The following is an 18,887-nucleotide window of genomic DNA, read 5'->3' as shown; positions in this document are numbered from 1 at the left end:
ATACAGCCTCCATACATACATACATACATACATACATATATACATACATATATACATACATACATGACACAGGATGAATTCTAGCTGGAAATGTTCTTTAATATAGTAGAGTTCCCTTATATTAATATAATCCTTTTATTAAGAATAGTAATTTTTAATGGTTGAGTTATGTGACAGGAGTAAATATCCAGATATTGAAGCTCCCATCTCCATACTTTATCACTACTGTAATTTACAGCACTGAGCGGCAGCTGGTCAAATAATATTGTGTTACATTCAGATATAAATGTCATTACAGTTTTCCTGCGGATCTCGTGAATTACCATAATAAGCCCATACTTTCTTCGCTCTGATTTGATTGAAGCGTTGTTATAAAGTGGTCGTACGTTTATACATTCCATTAATGAATAATATTATTCTTCCCCATATGGTGTGTGATACATGTTCCCTTTATGATTGTAATTATTCTATATTATAATGAAAGAACCCGGAGCATTAGGAGGGTTCTACAATGGATTACAGACATCCCTGGTTGTAGATAGGTTTCTAGGCGGGAATTTTTACCGCTGGTATCTGGGCAGAATGGGAATTCTGCCCGGAGATGTCTGCTATTGGGCCACAGGTGTGGCCTATGTGACAGTGAGGGCAGTTTAGGGCCTTAGTAACAGTCAGGGATTGGTTTAAGAGGTGTGGTCAGGTGACAAGTTAGGTAGATATAAACCAGGAACATGCAGTGGTCTTGGCAAACCTTCTGACATATTCCTGGAATAAATGTTCACTACTACCCCCACCCTCCCTCCCTAATTTTTGTGATTGTACTGTATTTATTACCACGGCCTTTTGTTGAAAGGGGTAAGTCGCTCAGCAGTATGAGTGGACATTTATGTATTATTTGTGGTAAGCTTGAGTTCATGGCTAAGCCAGGTTAATAATTTAGGATGATAAAGTTAATGGTTTTTATTATTCAATATTTGATGGTAACTTTAATAAAAGGCCGTGGGCAGAATATTTTTAGCACTTATTTAGTTAATTTGTTAATTTTTGATAATGGTTATTTTATTATAATGTTAATAGTATGTTTTGTTATCCCATAAAGTTTCTTTATATAACACCATCACTTGTTACTGAGAATGTAATAGTCGAGATTGGCTGGGCCACAGTGGAGTACACCAGAAGAGGCTGGACGCAGCCTGCAGGGCTTAAGGGGAAGCCTCCATGACCTCACTGGTAGGGAAAGGGTTAATAGGTAAGGGAGAGTTGGAGGGAGAGTTAGGAGGAGGTGGAGGAGGGACAAGGAGGAGTCAGGGGGCCGTTGCTGAGCTTCCCGCTGTTTGCGGCATTGAGCCGGAAGCAGCGGGAGGAGTAACACAGGGAGAGACAAGCTCCCCGTTGCCCGCGCTTATAACAATGTCGGAGGCCGTATTATTAGAGCGGCTGCGTGCCGCTGATGTGCACCACGGTCCCGGATGGCTTGAGGAGACCGTGGCTGCATTAACTAGGATCCCGGACGCCGTTTCGCCACGCCAGGCCGGCGTTCGGGGTCTGTTGCAGGGGACAGGCTCCCCTCCCCCGGCCCCCTTACTAGCATTACTATGGCGGCGGGGGGGGAGTCGGCAACAACCGCTCCTGCTCGGAGCAGGCTGAGAGCGTTGCCGGGGGTGACGGCGACTCAGGCCGGGTCGACCCGTCCCTCCCGGCGGTCCCGACCTCCAGAGCGCCTCAGTCCTGAGGCAGTCCCGCGGACACGGCGTCGCAGAGGGAGCCCGATCTCGGACGCTGCAGGCCAGGCAGCTGGGAGGACCGCCCCTTCCCAGGCCCTGCGTCCTGGCAGGAATCCCAAGCCGCGACGGGGTCCGGCGGTAAGCAGGGAGTCGCAGGCCGGGCTCCCTGTCACCCCTCCCCCATCGGATGGAAGATTCGGAGGACAAGGTACGGCCGCCCCGCCTGGTGATGTTCCGGCCAGGGGGCAGGCTTCTTCAGGATCAGCGAGACGGACGTCTAGATCTGCAGCGACGTCGAGGCAACAGGTCCGGTCGGAAGTCTGGGTCCCGGCGGTCGGGCGGCAGGTTGCCGGCCCATCGGTCAGCGCGTCCTCATCCCCGTTCCGAAGATGTCGTTTGGATGGACAGTCGTCGGCGAGAGAAGAGCTGGAGGAAGGCGAACTGGACGTGTATCGTCGAGGTCAGGATGGTCCGGCTGACGGGAACACAGCGCCTGTGCAGCCCGGTGAGTGTATAACTCCATCATTGTCATATCCAGCGTTTTTTATGTCGGGTATCGGCGGGGGGGCTGCTAGCGTCGCATCGGTGGCCGGTAGTGGCGCGGGCGGGCGCGATGGCGCGGGTTTGGCAGACTTAGTGGGTTGCTTGAGAGAGCTGGTCGGGCGCCTAGATAGGGCGGTGGCGCCGGTAGTCACGGAAGTGTCCCCGGCGGTAGTTTGGGAGGGTCCCAGGGAAGGGGGATTGTTACAAGCGCGGCCCGTAACGGCGGTTAGAGAGGCGGTCGCGGTGTCGGTACAGACCGAGGCGCAAAAAGATGGCGATCGGGTGCGTATTGATGATCGCGCTCGTGGGGAGGTGTATGTGTGTTTCGAAGGTCCGTTGGGGGCGCATTTAAAGCAGGAGGTGCGTGAGCGGATCTGGAAGGACGAATATGTAGAGATTTTTTCTCTCTTGCCGCTCGCTAAATTTAATTTGGATAAGAGCAAGCGGGACGAGAGTAAAAAGGACGAGGAGGAACGGCGGCGGTATAGGCTTATCCCGCAGACGTTCGTTAATTGGTCGCAGGCGTTCGCCATATTAGCCAGTGTGATAGGGGAAAAGGCGCCGGAAAATTGTTCGGCGTTGTTTTGTTATTTTGATGCTATTGGGGAGGCTCATAGGGCGTATGGGGGCCAGGCGTGGCTGCGATACGACGAGCAATTCCGTCAGCGAAAAGCGGTTCGGCCGGCGATTCGGTGGGACCAGAAGGATATTGCTCTCTGGTTACGGGTTACGGCTCCGGTTAGGCAGTCCTTTCCCGGGAGCGCCGGCCAAGGAGGCCAGTCTAGTCAGGTTGGACAAGGCGGCGGGGGAAAGGCAGGGTTTTGCTGGCAATTTAATGAAGGCCAGTGCAAGTTCGGGGCCACGTGCAAGTTCAAGCACGTGTGTTCGGAGTGTAATGGTGCATCACACGGGGCGGCGAAATGTATGCGGAAAAGGAGGTCAGGGAACCAGTCCTCCGCGGCTGGTCAAGGGGGTGTCACCGGTGAGGGTGGAAAAGATGGCCCCTTATCTAAATGAGTATCCGGACAGGGCGGCGGCTAAGTTGCTTTACGAGGGTTTTCGTGTTGGTTTCGTTATTCCCCCGCCTCCTTATGAGGTTCCGGTTACGCGGAGGAATTTAAAAATCGGCTTACTCGCATGCCAAGGTCGTGTCGGACAAATTGTTAAAAGAAGTTTCGTTGGGTCGCATGTCAGGGCCTTTTGTTGAGTCGCCAGTAAAAGATTTAGTTGTGTCCCCGTTGGGTATTGTTCCTAAGCGCGAGCCCGTAAAATTTCGTTTAATTCAACACTTATCGTATCCCAAGGGTTCGTCGGTAAACGACGGGATAGATCACGAGTTGTGCTCCGTAGCCTATACCTCATTCGATGAGGCGGTGGGGTTAGTGCGGGCTGCGGGTCCGGGCGCGCTGCTAGCAAAAACCGAAATCGAGGCGGCGTTCAGGTTGTTGCCAGTTCATCCAGAAAGCCAACGGCTGTTGGGCTGTTTTTGGAATGGGGCCTTTTATGTGGATCGGTGCCTTCCGATGGGGCGTTCCCTTTCTTGTGCGTACTTCGAGGCGTTTAGTAGCTTCGTGGAGTGGGTAGCGAGGGGAGTATCCGGGGTCGACTCGTTGATCCATTACTTAGATGATTTCTTGTGCGTTGGCCCGGGGGGTTCGCCGGTTTGCGGTAATTTGCTTTATGCACTACAGAAGGTGGCGAGGGATTTTGGGATCCCTTTGGCGCCAGAAAAAACGGAGGGCCCAGTAGCGACGATTTGTTTTTTGGGAATTGAAATAGATTCGGTGGCAATGGAGTGTCGTCTCCCTGCGGATAAGCTGGGTGCTTTGAGGCTGGAGGTACGGCGGGCTTGTAGACTGAAGAAAATGACGCTGCGGGAGCTTCAGTCGCTGCTGGGGAAGTTGAATTTCGCCTGCCGGATTATGCCAATGGGGAGGGTGTTTGGTAGACGGTTGGCAGCGGCAACGGCGGGAGTGCGAGTGATTTGAATAATTTTACGGATGCGGCTGGGGCGGGCGGTTTTGGAGCTTACGGGGGAGGTCCGTGGTGCGCAGGTCAATGGCCGGCTAGTTGGGTGTCCAGCGGACTCACGCGGAATCTGGCCCTGCTCGAGCTGTTCCCCATCGTGGTGGCGGCAACCATTTGGGGGGACAGGCTCAGGGATAAGAAGGTTCGTTTTTTACTGCGACAGCATGGGGGTGGTGCTGGCCATTGATAACATCACGGCGTCCTCTCCTCCTGTAGTTCAATTGTTGCGACATTTAGTGTTGGTATGTTTGTCGTTGAACGCGTGGGTGGTGGCGGTGCATGTGCCGGGGGTACGGAATTGCATCGCTGATGCTCTTTCTCGCTCGCAGTGGGACCGGTTTCGGCAATTGGCACTGGGAGCGGAACGTCTCGGTTTGGCTTGTCCGGAACATCTTTGGGATCTGGTCTCGGTCCCGTAGAACAACTGATACAAAGGTCTTTGGCGCGCACGACGTGGAGTGCTTATTCTGCTTGTTGGAGGCAGTGGGAGGAGTAGGTAAGAGAGTTGGGTGACGTCAATACGGATAGAGACAGGTTGGTGGCACTTTTGTACTGGTTAGGGGACGCCTGGGAGGCGGGGTTTTCAGTGGCAAATGTGAACCGGTTCATATCTGCGGTGGCGTTTGGTTTTAAGTTACGAGGCTTTCAAGATGTATCTAAGGAATTTTTGGTGCTACAGGCTTTGAAGGGGTTGGGCCGAGGTAGAGGGGAGGCGGATAGTAGAAGGCCTGTGTCGTTTGCTTTGCTTAGCCAAGTAGGGAAGGGTAAGCTGATAGTTTTGTTCGCCCTCCCGGGGTCGGTTATGTGCCCAGTAGAGTGCATGCGGGGTTTTTTAAGCCGCAAGCGGGGTCTCCAGATTTGCCTTTGTTACGTCATGTGGACGGGTCGTTTTGTCCAGGTTTCAGTTTGGAGATGTATTTAAGGAATGTCTGACGGCGGTTGGTGTCGCGGCGGGCTCATATTCATCTCATTCCTTCAGGATTGGCGCAGCAACTGCAGCGGGGCGCTGGGGGTTGGATGATGAAGGGGTGCGGCGCATTGGTCGTTGGGAGTCCAACTGAGTTAAGTCCTATGTCCGCTCCATTTGTTATGAGGTTGTGGTTAACGCTTAAAAAATGTTTTGTATGGCGGTGTCTAATTGTTTTCCATTTCAGATTCGCCTCCGTGTTTGGTGTGGTTGCTGGGTCATTCGTACGTGCACTGGGTCATTCGTACGTGCCCGGACGGTCGCCAGTTGCGCATTCCGCGACAGGATGCGGTTGTGCATTGGCTGGGATTTAGAGGTATGTCATGGAGCAGGGGGTTGGCAGAATTCCAGACATAGGCCCGGCTTGATAGGGTTCCGGAGGTCTTAGTGTTGCACGTGGGTGGGGATGACTTGGGAGTCTGCCCCTTGCGTGAGTTGGTGCGGGATATCAAACACGATATGTTGGGTTTGTGGGTTTCTTATCCCAAGTTGGTGATAGTGTGGTCGGACATAGTCCCGAGGAAACATTGGCGGTTGGCTAGGTCAGTGAAAGAGTCAATAAGGCTCGCATTAAAGTTAATCGGGCGGTGTCCCGTTTCGTAGCAAAAATCGGGGGCATTTGTGTGCGGCACAGGGATTTGGAGTCAGGAGTGGGGAACTTCTGGAGGGGTGATGGGGTTCATCTGACCGAGGTTGGCATTGATCTTTGGAGCTTGGCGATAGCAGAAGGAATAGAAAGGGCGGTGGTGGTGTGGCGGAACTCACAGGCTTAAGGTGGTCAAGGCCTGTTTCGCTGTGGCGGGGGGAGTCCTTGAGGCCAGTCAGTACAAAATGGTGGGGGGGTCGCATCGGGGGTATGCGTCCCCCAAAAAAGGTACATGGTTGAAGACTTCATCGGGTGTTATCCCTTTGAAGTGGTCTTCTGGTAGAAGGTATATCACTTGAAGGCTTCATCGGGTGTTATCCCTTTGAAGTGGACTTCTAGTGGTCGGTATATCACTTGAGGGCTTCATCGGGTGTTATCCCCTTGAAGTGGACTTCTAGTGGTCGGTATATCACTTGAGGGCTTCATCGGGTGTTATCCCCTTGAAGTGGACTTCTAGTGGTTGGAGCCATCTGCAGAGGTGAACGGTGCTTCCGAGCTGGTTTACGGCTGGAGGTAATTGGTGGTTTGCAGATGGCTAATTCGGTGTGTTCTTAAAAAGGAACATCTGAAGGGGCTTCAAGGACTTCCTCTGCTCGGGTTAATGTTAACGTTAAATTGTTATGTACGATTCTGACCCATGTTGGGTCATGTGAATTATTAGGAGGAATTCTCTGGTGGATTCCTAACTAGTTATCCGAATGTTTCGGATTTAAATTGTTTTGATAAAACTGTGAAATTAATAAACGGCTGCTGTGGCCATTTCACATCCAACCTCGGTGTCACGTGTCTTTCCTAAAGGTGGGGGTGGAGGGATAAGATGGGTAAGGGAAGGTTCATTAACACACGACTCTACTTAGGAAGGTCAAGAAGAGGCTGGACGCAGCCTGCAGGGCTTAAGGGGAAGCCTCCATGACCTCACTGGTAGGGAAAGGGTTAATAGGTAAGGGAGAGTTGGAGGGAGAGTTAGGAGGAGGTGGAGGAGGGACAAGGAGGAGTCAGGGGGCCGTTGCTGAGCTTCCCGCTGTTTGCGGCATTGAGCCGGAAGCAGCGGGAGGAGTAACACAGGGAGAGACAAGCTCCCACCCTCCCGCCCTTTGTTTGTTACCCCTGTGGGGCTTTATGTACGTCCGTTTATGAGTGTTGTCTTTGTTTTGTGTGCTTATTTAACATGTTTTTCCTTTTTTCCCGGAGTAGGTTCTGTTGTCATGGCAGCTGGCGGGGGGAGTCCTTGAGGCCAGTCAGTACAAAATGGTGGGGGGGTCGCATCGGGGGTATGCGTCCCCCAAAAAAGGTACATGGTTGAAGACTTCATCGGGTGTTATCCCTTTGAAGTGGTCTTCTGGTAGAAGGTATATCACTTGAAGGCTTCATCGGGTGTTATCCCTTTGAAGTGGACTTCTAGTGGTCGGTATATCACTTGAGGGCTTCATCGGGTGTTATCCCCTTGAAGTGGACTTCTAGTGGTCGGTATATCACTTGAGGGCTTCATCGGGTGTTATCCCCTTGAAGTGGACTTCTAGTGGTTGGAGCCATCTGCAGAGGTGAACGGTGCTTCCGAGCTGGTTTACGGCTGGAGGTAATTGGTGGTTTGCAGATGGCTAATTCGGTGTGTTCTTAAAAAGGAACATCTGAAGGGGCTTCAAGGACTTCCTCTGCTCGGGTTAATGTTAACGTTAAATTGTTATGTACGATTCTGACCCATGTTGGGTCATGTGAATTATTAGGAGGAATTCTCTGGTGGATTCCTAACTAGTTATCCGAATGTTTCGGATTTAAATTGTTTTGATAAAACTGTGAAATTAATAAACGGCTGCTGTGGCCATTTCACATCCAACCTCGGTGTCACGTGTCTTTCCTAAAGGTGGGGGTGGAGGGATAAGATGGGTAAGGGAAGGTTCATTAACACACGACTCTACTTAGGAAGGTCATGCTATTAACATTCCTATGGTCCATGTAAAGCTGACAGTATTTCTATTTTAACCACTTGCCACCGCAGCCATTTTTCGTATTATCCATTCCGCCGTCCAAGAGCCATAAGATATTATTTTTCTGTCGATATAGCCTTATGAGGGCTTTTTTGTGGTAGATGTTCTAGTTTTTAATGGCACCATTTAACCCTTTCAGGACTGAGCCTGTTTTGGCCTTGTGGACGCAGCCGATTTTTTCAAATGTGGTAATAACTTGGGAATGCTTTTACCTATCCAAGCGATTCTGAGATTGTTTTCTCGTGACATATTGTACTTTATGTTAGTGGAAAAATTTGATCTATAAATTCAGTATTTGTTTGTAAAAAACACCAAACTTTAGAGAAAATTTGCAAAAATTAGCATTTTTCTAAGTTTTTATGTATCTGCTTGTAAAACTGATAGTAATACCACACACAATAGTTACTAATTAACATTTCCCATATGTCTACTTTATGTTGATATTGTTTTTTTTGAACATCCTTTTATTTTTCTAGGACGTTACAAGGCTTAGAATCTTTGAACTTTAGCAGCAATTTCTTACATTTTCAAGAAAATTTCCAAAACCTTTTTTTATAGGTACCAGTTCACTTGTGAAGTAGTTTTGAGGGCCTTATATATTAAAAACCCCCATAAGTCACAGAATTTTAAAAACTGCACCCTCAAAGTTTTCAAAAGAGCATTTGGAAAGCTTCTTAACCCTTTAGGGTATGTTCACACGCTGAGTCCAAAACGTCTGAAAATATGGAGCTGTTTTCAAGGGAAAACAGTTCCTGATTTTCAGAAGCTTTTTAAGCCACTCTTTTTTTTCAATAGAGTCTATGAAAAACAGCTCCAAAAACGTCCCAAGAAGTGACCTGCACTTCTTTTTAGCGGCCGTTTTGGAAAACAGCCGCGTAAAAAAAGGCCAATCGGAACAGAACTCAATGGGCAGATGTTTGGAGGCGTTCTGTTTCCAATTTTTCGGGCGGTTACGCCCCGAAAAACGGCAGAAAATAGGCCGTCTGAATATACCCTAATATTTATTGCCCAGATTCTGCAGTTTTTAGAAATATCCCACATGTGGCCCTAGTGTGCTAATGGACTGAAACAAAGGCCTCAGAAGTAAAGGAGCACCTAGAGCATTTTGGGGCCTCCTTTTAATTAGAATATATTAGGCACCATGTCAGGTTTGAAGAGGTCTTGTGGGGCCAAAACAGTGGAAACACCCCCAATAAGACACCATTTGGCAAACTACACCCCTCAAGGAATTTATCAAGGGGTATAGTGAGCATTTTAACCCCACAGGTTTTTTTTCTGAGTTTAGTGGAATTCGTCCGTAAAAATTAAAATCCAAATTTTTCCCAATAAAACGTAGAAATCATCAATTCTTACAAGGAATAAAGAAGAAAAGCACCCCAAGATTTGTAAAGCAATTTCTCTTGATTACAGCAATACCCCATATGTGGTAATAAACGGCTGTTTGGACACACGGCAGAGCTCAGAAGGGAAGGAGCGCTATTTGGCTCAAGTTTGCTGGATTGGTTTTCGGGTGTCATATCACATTTGCAAAGCCCCTGCGGGACCAAACCAGTGGATAAACCCCCAGAAGTGACCCCATTTGGGAAACTGCTGCCCTAAAAAGAATTTATCTAGGCGTATAGTGAGCATTTTGATCCCATAGGTTTTTTCTGAATTTAGTGTAATTAGACTGTGAAAACTTCTATTGTTTTTTATTCTTTTTTTTTTTTTTTTTACAGCGTTCACCGTGCATTATAAATTACATATTTAATTTATTCTGTGTGTCGATGCGATTATGGCTATACCATATGTATATAGTTTTTTTTTATGTTTTACGGTGTTTGCACGATAAAATCACAGTTTGAAAAAAAATATTTCGTTTTTGTGTCGCCATATTCTAATAGCCACAACTTTTTTATTTTTCCATCAAGAAAGTTGTGTTAGGGCTTGTTTATTGCGGAACAAATTTTAGTTGTTATTGGTACCATTTATTGGTACCATTTTTGAGTACATGTGACTTTTTGATCCCTATTTATTTAATTTTTGGGAGCTGAAGTGAATAAAAATAGCGACTGGATAAATGCCATTATATTTTTATAGTTCAGGCCGTTACGGACGCGGCGATACCAATTATGCATGTTTTTTTTATTTTCTTTTTTTCTAATAATAAAGGACTTTATAAGGGAAAAAGGGAGATTTTTAATTTTATTATTTTGAAATTTAACTTTTTTACTTTTGTACTTTTTTTTGTAACTTCCATAGATGGCAGACAGGAGGCCATTGTCAGGCTTTCGGTTGCCATAGCAACAATAGCCCCCCCCCAGCAATCACATAGCGTGGTGCCGATATTGTTATAACAACTTGAATGCGGCAGTCGCTATTGACCGCCGCATTTAAGGGGTTAATCGGTTCGGATCACCGCTGTGATCCGACTCGATGTTTTCCCCAGTACTAAGGCTGCTAGTAGTAGCCCGTACTGGGAAATGCCGGGCTGCGGGGAGTGCCTGCGTGCTCTGTTAGGAGCACACGTAGATTAACGGGCACAAGGACCAGTGCTGCAGCCCGTTACTCTACGTGGGGTGGTCGGGAAGGGGTTAATATACCATATAATGTACTAGGAAACTTTTGACTGCAAGGGGTTACACAGCTGGCATCAGAGTTATCACCAATCCTGGCCGCTAGACCGAGGTTTGAGTTGTAATATGTAGCTGGCACCAGCAGCATATGGAGCAGGCGTCTTTAAAGATTGCTTTAAACATTTTTTCTCCAATCTTTTCCCATTGTGCTCTGCAACATCTCTTCCTGCCCTCCGTAATGTTGAAGACCATGGTCACCACAATCCCTCAGCAAGTAAGGCACAATTTGCTCCGTTCACACTGATGTCATGGCTTCAGTTCCATGCTGCGCTATTCTTGCAGCTAAAAGTGATGGAGACATTCACAGAACCCTCGACGGAAGCAGGGGCGTAACTAGGAAAGACTGGGCCCCATAGCAAACTTTTGACTGGGGCCCCCCTCCCCTGGGTATCACTCAACCCCCCCTTGTAGATAGTGCCTCCCTATAGATTCCGCCACACAGCGCCCCCTATAGATAGCAGCATACAGCCCCCTGTAGATAACATCATACAGCCCCCTGTGGATAACGTCATACAGCCCTCCCCCTGTAGATAACGCTATACAGCCATCCCCCTGTAGATAACGTCATGCAGCCCTCCCCTGTAGATAACGCTATAAGCCCTCCCCCTGTAGATAACGCCATACAGCCATCCCCCTGTAGATAACGTCATACAGCCCTTCCCTGTAGATAACGCCAGACAGCCCCCTTTAGATAACGCCAGACAGCCCCCCTGTAGATAACGCCACACAGCCCTCCCCTGTAGATAACGCCATACAGCCCTCCCCTGTAGATAACGCCATACAGCCATCCCCCTGTAGATAACGTCATACAGCCCTCCCCTGTAGATAACGCCAGACAGCCCCCTGTAGATAACACAAGACAGCCCCCCTGTAGATAACGCCACACAGCCCTCCACTGTAGATAACGCCATACAGCCCTCCCCTGTAGATAACGCCAGACAGCCCCCTTTAGATAACGCCAGACAGCCCCCTGTAGATAACGCCAGACAGCCCCCCTGTAGATAACGCCATACATCCCCCTGTAGATAACGCCATACAGCCCCCCTGTAGATAACGCCATACAGCCCCCCTGTAGATAACACCAGACAGCCCCCTTGTAGATAATGCCAGACAGCTCCCCTGTAGATAACGCCAGACAGCTCCCCTGTAGATAACGCCAGACAGCCCCCTGTAGATAATGCCAGACAGCCCCCCCTATAGATAACACTATACAGCCCTCCCCCTGTAGATGACGCTATACAGCCCTCCCCTGTAGATAACGCTATACAGCCCTCCCCTGTAGATAACGTCATACAGCCCTCCCCCTGTAGATAACGCCACACAGCCCTCCCCTGTAGATAACGCCATACAGCCCTCCCCTGTAGATAACGCCAGACAGCCCCCCTGTAGATAACGCCAGACAGTCCCCCTGTAGATAACGCCAGACAGCCCCCCTGTAGATAACGCCAGACAGTCCCCCTATAGATAACGCCATACAGCCCCCCTGTAGATAATGCCATACAGCCCCCCTGTAGATAACACCAGACAGCCCCCTGTAGATAACGCCAGACAGCTCCCCTGTAGATAACGCCAGACAGCTCCCCTGTAGATAACGCCAGACAGCTCCCCTGTAGATAACGCCAGACAGCCCCCTGTAGATAATGCCAGACAGCCCACTGTAGATAACGTCATACAGCCCTCCCCTTGTAGATAACGCCACACAGCCCTCCCCTGTAGATAACGCCATACAGCCCAACCCTGTAGATAACGCCAGACAGCCCCCCTGTAGATAATGCCACACAGCCCTCCTGTAGATAATGCCACACAGCCCTCCCCTGTAGATAACGCCATACAGCCCTCCCCTGTAGATAACGCCAGACAGCCCCCTTTAGATAACGCCAGACAGCCCCCTGTAGATAACGCCAGACAGCCCCCCTGTAGATAACACCAGATAGCCCCCTGTAGATAACGCCATACAGCCCCCTGTAGATAACGCCATACAGCCCCCCTGTAGATAACGCTATACAGCCATCCCCCTGTAGATATCGTCATGCAGCCCTCCCCTGTAGATAACGCTATAAGCCCTCCCCCTGTAGATAACGCTATACAGCCCTCCCCCTGTAGATAACGCCATACAGCCATCCCCCTGTAGATAATGTCATACAGCCCTCCCCTGTAGATAACGTCAGACAGCCCCCTTTAGATAACGCCAGACAGCCCCCCTGTAGATAACGCCACACAGCCCTCCCCTGTAGATAACGCCATACAGCCATCCCCCTGTAGATAACGTCATACAGCCCTCCCCTGTAGATAACGCCAGACAGCCCCCTTTAGATAACGCCAGACAGCCCCCTGTAGATAACGCCACACAGCCCTCCCCTGTAGATAACGCCATACAGCCCTCCCCTGTAGATAACGCCAGACAGCCCCCTTTAGATAACGCCAGACAGCCCCCTGTAGATAACGCCAGACAGCCCCCCTGTAGATAACGCCAGACAGCCCCCCTGTAGATAACGCCATACAGCCCCCTGTAGATAACGCCATACAGCCCCCCTGTAGATAACGCCATACAGCCCCCCTGTAGATAACACCAGACAGCCCCCTTGTAGATAACGCCAGACAGCTCCCCTGTAGATAACGCCAGACAGCTCCCCTGTAGATAACGCCAGACAGCTCCCCTGTAGATAACGCCAGACAGCCCCCCTGTAGATAACGCCATACAGACCCCTGTAGATAACGCCATACAGCCCCCCTGTAGATAACGCCATACAGCCCCCTTGTAGATAACACCAGACAGCCCCCTTGTAGATAACGCCAGACAGCTCCCCTGTAGATAACGCCAGACAGCTCCCCTGTAGATAACGCCAGACAGCCCCCTGTAGATAATGCCAGACAGCCCCCCCTGTAGATAACACTATACAGCCCTCCCCCTGTAGATAACGCTATACAGCCCTCCCCTGTAGATAACGCTATACAGCCCTCCCCTGTAGATAACGTCATACAGCCCTCCCCCTGTAGATAACGCCACACAGCCCTCCCCTGTAGATAACGCCATACAGCCCTCCCCTGTAGATAACGCCAGGCAGCCCCCCTGTAGATAACGCCAGACAGCCCCCTGTAGATAACGCCAGACAGCCCCCCTGTAGATAATGCCAGACAGCCCCCCTATAGATACGCCATACAGCCCCCCTGTAGATAATGCCATACAGCCCCCTGTAGATAACACCAGACAGCCCCCCTGTAGATAACGCCAGACAGCTCCCCTGTAGATAACGCCAGACAGCTCCCCTGTAGATAACGCCAGACAGCTCCCCTGTAGATAAGCCAGACAGCTCCCCTGTAGATAACGCCAGACAGCCCCCTGTAGATAATGCCAGACAGCCCCCTGTAGATAACGTCATACAGCCCTCCCCTTGTAGATAACGCCACACAGCCCTCCCCTGTAGATAACGCCATATAGCCCAACCCTGTAGATAACGCCAGACAGCCCCCCTGTAGATAATGCCACACAGCCCTCCTGTAGACAATGCCACACAGCCCTCCCCTGTAGATAACGCCATACAGCCCTCCCCTGTAGATAACGCCAGACAGCCCCCTTTAGATAACGCCAGACAGCTCCCCTGTAGATAACGCCAGACAGCTCCCCTGTAGATAACGCCAGACAGCTCCCCTGTAGATAACGCCAGACAGCTCCCCTGTAGATAATGCCAGACAGCCCCCTGTAGATAACGTCATACAGCCCTCCCCTTGTAGATAACGCCACACAGCCCTCCCCTGTAGATAACGCCATACAGCCCAACCCTGTAGATAACGCCAGACAGCCCCCTTGTAGATAATGCCACACAGCCCTCCTGTAGATAATGCCAGACAGCCCCCTTTAGATAACGCCAGACAGCCCTCCCCTGTAGATAACGCCAGACAGCCCCCTTTAGATAACGCCAGACAGCCCCCTGTAGATAACGCCATACAGCCCCCCTGTAGATAACGCCATACAGCCCCCTTGTAGATAACACCAGACAGCCCCCTTGTAGATAACGCCAGACAGCTCCCCTGTAGATAACGCCAGACAGCTCCCCTGTAGATAACGCCAGACAGCCCCCTGTAGATAATGCCAGACAGCCCCCCCTGTAGATAACACTATACAGCCCTCCCCCTGTAGATAACGCTATACAGCCCTCCCCTGTAGATAACGCTATACAGCCCTCCCCTGTAGATAACGTCATACAGCCCTCCCCCTGTAGATAACGCCACACAGCCCTCCCCTGTAGATAACGCCATACAGCCCTCCCCTGTAGATAACGCCAGGCAGCCCCCCTGTAGATAACGCCAGACAGCCCCCTGTAGATAACGCCAGACAGCCCCCCTGTAGATAACGCCAGACAGCCCCCCTATAGATAACGCCATACAGCCCCCCTGTAGATAATGCCATACAGCCCCCTGTAGATAACACCAGACAGCCCCCCTGTAGATAACGCCAGACAGCTCCCCTGTAGATAACGCCAGACAGCTCCCCTGTAGATAACGCCAGACAGCTCCCCTGTAGATAACGCCAGACAGCCCCCTGTAGATAATGCCAGACAGCCCCCTGTAGATAACGTCATACAGCCCTCCCCTTGTAGATAACGCCACACAGCCCTCCCCTGTAGATAACGCCATATAGCCCAACCCTGTAGATAACGCCAGACAGCCCCCCTGTAGATAATGCCACACAGCCCTCCTGTAGACAATGCCACACAGCCCTCCCCTGTAGATAACGCCATACAGCCCTCCCCTGTAGATAACGCCAGACAGCCCCCTTTAGATAACGCCAGACAGCTCCCCTGTAGATAACGCCAGACAGCTCCCCTGTAGATAACGCCAGACAGCTCCCCTGTAGATAACGCCAGACAGCTCCCCTGTAGATAACGCCAGACAGCCCCCTGTAGATAATGCCAGACAGCCCCCTGTAGATAACGTCATACAGCCCTCCCCTTGTAGATAACGCCACACAGCCCTCCCCTGTAGATAACGCCATACAGCCCAACCCTGTAGATAACGCCAGACAGCCCCCTTGTAGATAATGCCACACAGCCCTCCTGTAGATAATGCCAGACAGCCCCCTTTAGATAACGCCAGACAGCCCTCCCCTGTAGATAACGCCAGACAGCCCCCTTTAGATAACGCCAGACAGCCCCCTGTAGATAACGCCAGACAGCCCCCCTGTAGATAACACCAGACAGCCCCCCTGTAGATAACGCCATACAGCCCCCTGTAGATAACGCCATACAGCCCCCCTGTAGATAACCCCATACAGCCCCCCTGTAGATAACACCAGACAGCCCCCCTGTAGATAACGCCAGACAGCTCCCCTGTAGATAACGCCAGACAGCTCACCTGTAGATTACGCCAGACAGCCCCCTGTAGATAATGCCAGACAGCCCCCTGTAGATAACGTCAGACAGCCCCCCTTTAGATAACGCCAGACAGCCCCCCTGTAGATAACGCCAGACATCCCCCCTGTAGATAACGCCAGACAGCCCCCTGTAGATAATGCCAGATAGCCCCTCTGTAGATAACGCCAGACAGCCCCCTGTAGATAACGCCAGACAGCCCCCTGTAGATAACGCCAGACAGCCCCCTGTAGATAACGCCAGACAGCCCCCTGTAGATAACGCCATACAGCCCCCCTGTAGATAATGCCATACAGCCCCCTGTAGATAACGCCATACAGCCCTCCCCCTGTAGATAACGCCAGACAGCCCCCCTGTAGATAACGCCAGACAGCCCCCCTGTAGATAACGCCAGACAGCCCTAAACCCCCCCTGTAGGTAACGCCATACAGCCCCCAACAAAAAACGGCCTATAGTTTGTCCTACAAAAGACATGCATCCCCTATCCATAGGATAGGGGATACATGTGTGATCGCTGGCAGCGATAAGGAAAACGGGGGACCGAAAGTCCCCCGAAGTTCTCCATGACAAACCTTGGACTTCCGGCATCTGCGCAGTTCAATAAAAATGAAAGGCGCGCTGGTCATGCATGCGCACAAGCAAAAGCGCAAGTCATTTCTACGGAGCTGCAGACAGACCCCGGAAGTCCGAGGTTTGTCATGGAGAACTTCGGGGGACTTTCAGTCCCCTGTTCTCCTTATCGCTGGGCGTCCCAGCGATCACACATGTATCCCCTATCCTGTGGATAGGGGATGCATGTCTTTTGTAGAAACAACCCCTTCAGTGGCGTCACGCTGTAGCAGCCATAGCGGCTGCTAGCGGAGACTCCGGCCATGGGAGGGGGGGCCCGTGCCGGCGGGCAAAGCGGGCCCCCTCATGCTGCGGGCCCAGTAGCAGCCGCTACGGCTGCTACTGCGGTAGTTACGCCACTGGACGGAAGTATAACAGCTATAAACATACCCTAAAACAAGAGCAGGAGACAGCAGTGAGGCAGTAGCAATGAGCCTTTAGCTATCGCAAAATATTCTGTGTACATGTTTGTTGCTACTCTATCATCTTGTGGATTGTCCCCATAGTCTTTATAAGTGGCCAAAAATTATAATATATTATAAAGTTATTATGGAAAATGCCTTTACTTGCCCTTATTATAAGCTTAGCACAGCAGTAGGCTACACGCATTAGACAGGTAAGAGGTAGGAATAGGCTTAGATATCAGGAAAAAACATCACCATGGCTCTGGTTGGTCTTCTGTATCTTGACAGTCTAGTGTACATGGCATGGGCATACGTAGCAAAGAGGCAGCCCATGATGCTATGGGATCCTTGGAGAGAGGCGGGGCCCAGCCCTGATTGGTCCCATTTAAATTTTTTATTGCTTGTTAAGAACCTGTGCAAAAGGAACTGTATTGCTGTAGCGTCCACGGCCGCGGACCGCCGTTCCTACTGACCCCTCGGCGGCCGCGGCCATAGATCTGTGAGTGCTGGCTAGCATCTCCTTCCGCTCCATTCGGCTGTGTCCCGTAGGGTGTGCACACACGCTCGTGCCCGGCCATAAAGGGCCAGTGCACGCACATGAATTATACTACAATTTAGCCCTAAACACTCTGGACTATAAAGGGGCCCTGCCCTTTCACTCCCTGCCTGAGCGTTGTTTTTAATTACCATGTTAGTCTTAGCAAATGGTCCCTCAGTGTTTTCCTGTTCCCAAGTGTTCCCGTGAACTACTACCTGTTCCTGTATCCTGTGCTGTGTTGGTTCCTAGCCCTATCGAGTGTTGGAGTTGTGATCTGTCATCGGTCACGCCTGCTGTCGTAACCACGTCTGGTGTCACCTGCCACACCTGATATCCTCCGCCACATATGGCATCCTCTGCCGTCTGAAGTTCCATCTGTGCCTAGCCACTGCCACTGTCTGGACTATTCAGGTACCCTTGTGCTGGACTTTGTATTGATTGAGTACTCTGTTGTTTGGTCAGCTGCCTCCCCGCTACAGCGGTGCGGCCTAGTGTGTCCACATACCCACAGATCGTGACAATTGCTTTTAGGGAGTTAGCCCAAGAATCTTAGAAAATGTGTGGAGGCAGAAGGAAAAAAGATCAGGCCTGGACACCATAAAAGGAGGGACCATTTTGATATTTGCTATTAGGCCCCCTCTATCTATGCCTCTGGTGCATGGCCATCTCCCAGCTGTCAACGATTACAATCCTTATCAGAAATAAAACCTCATCTGCTCATAATTTATGAAATGTAATCTTTTACATTCCTTCTATAGAGTTCAGTTATTATGGAGTTTACTCTGCTTCATCTTTCGGTTATCTAGACTGAAATTGGTACCTTTAATTATTTAGAGGACTATGTTCTCCTAAGAACAGATGGGGAAATGAAACACATCAGGTACTGATATTAAAGACACATCTCAGTCATCCCTAGGCTAAGTGCATGTGAATTATATTACGAAAATAATTAATTTTACCTTGTCCAGAAGGCTAACGTTTACTGTGTCTCATCTGCGGTAAGTAACTGTGATGTGGATATCCCGTGTCATCTGTAATAGTAATAAAACTCATAATTCCAAGTCAGAATGTTTAGGTAATAAAAGTATTTCAAATACACATAATACTGGATATTTCTGTTAGAATAAGGCATTTGTAGGACCATTTTCCTAGAGCTATCCCTTTAAAAAAGCACTGAACGTGATCACAGCTAAACCGCAACAAAAGCCACAATCACACATAGTTTTGTAACTTATCTCATCTTGATCTGCAGGGGCTGGCAGGGATGTCGGGTGGTGCATGCACAGAGTTCACGGCCGTCTGACCAGTGAGAGTGCTAGGCGCCCCATTTAAAGCATCAGCACACTGGCCTCAGTGCCAGTTATTGTAGTTAGTCTCTCTACCTACTTTAGCTGTTACCTTGACTAGTATCTACTTGTGATCCCTGTCATCCCTTATCTTTATGTTCTGTACCGCATACTAG

The 18,887-nt window shown here is 50.2% G+C and overlaps 1 protein-coding gene across 2 annotated transcripts in view; it reads right to left on the bottom strand.

The window, feature by feature from the left end:
• FRY (FRY microtubule binding protein) overlaps window positions 1-18,887 on the bottom strand; it is a 420,217-nt gene that overhangs the window by 354,381 nt on the left and 46,949 nt on the right. The window contains exon 2 of one of the 2 annotated variants that reach the window (XM_075851697.1): window positions 18,385-18,456. The exons of the other annotated variant lie outside the window; for it this stretch is intronic. The gene's annotated coding sequence lies outside the window, so the exon portion shown is untranslated. The remainder of the gene's footprint in view (window positions 1-18,384; window positions 18,457-18,887) is intronic. 2 annotated transcript variants of the gene reach the window in all.

This window comes from Rhinoderma darwinii, chromosome 2 (assembly GCF_050947455.1).
Source record: "Rhinoderma darwinii isolate aRhiDar2 chromosome 2, aRhiDar2.hap1, whole genome shotgun sequence".
Classification (NCBI taxonomy): domain Eukaryota; kingdom Metazoa; phylum Chordata; class Amphibia; order Anura; family Rhinodermatidae; genus Rhinoderma; species Rhinoderma darwinii.
This window is presented reverse-complemented; position numbering and strand designations above follow the sequence as displayed.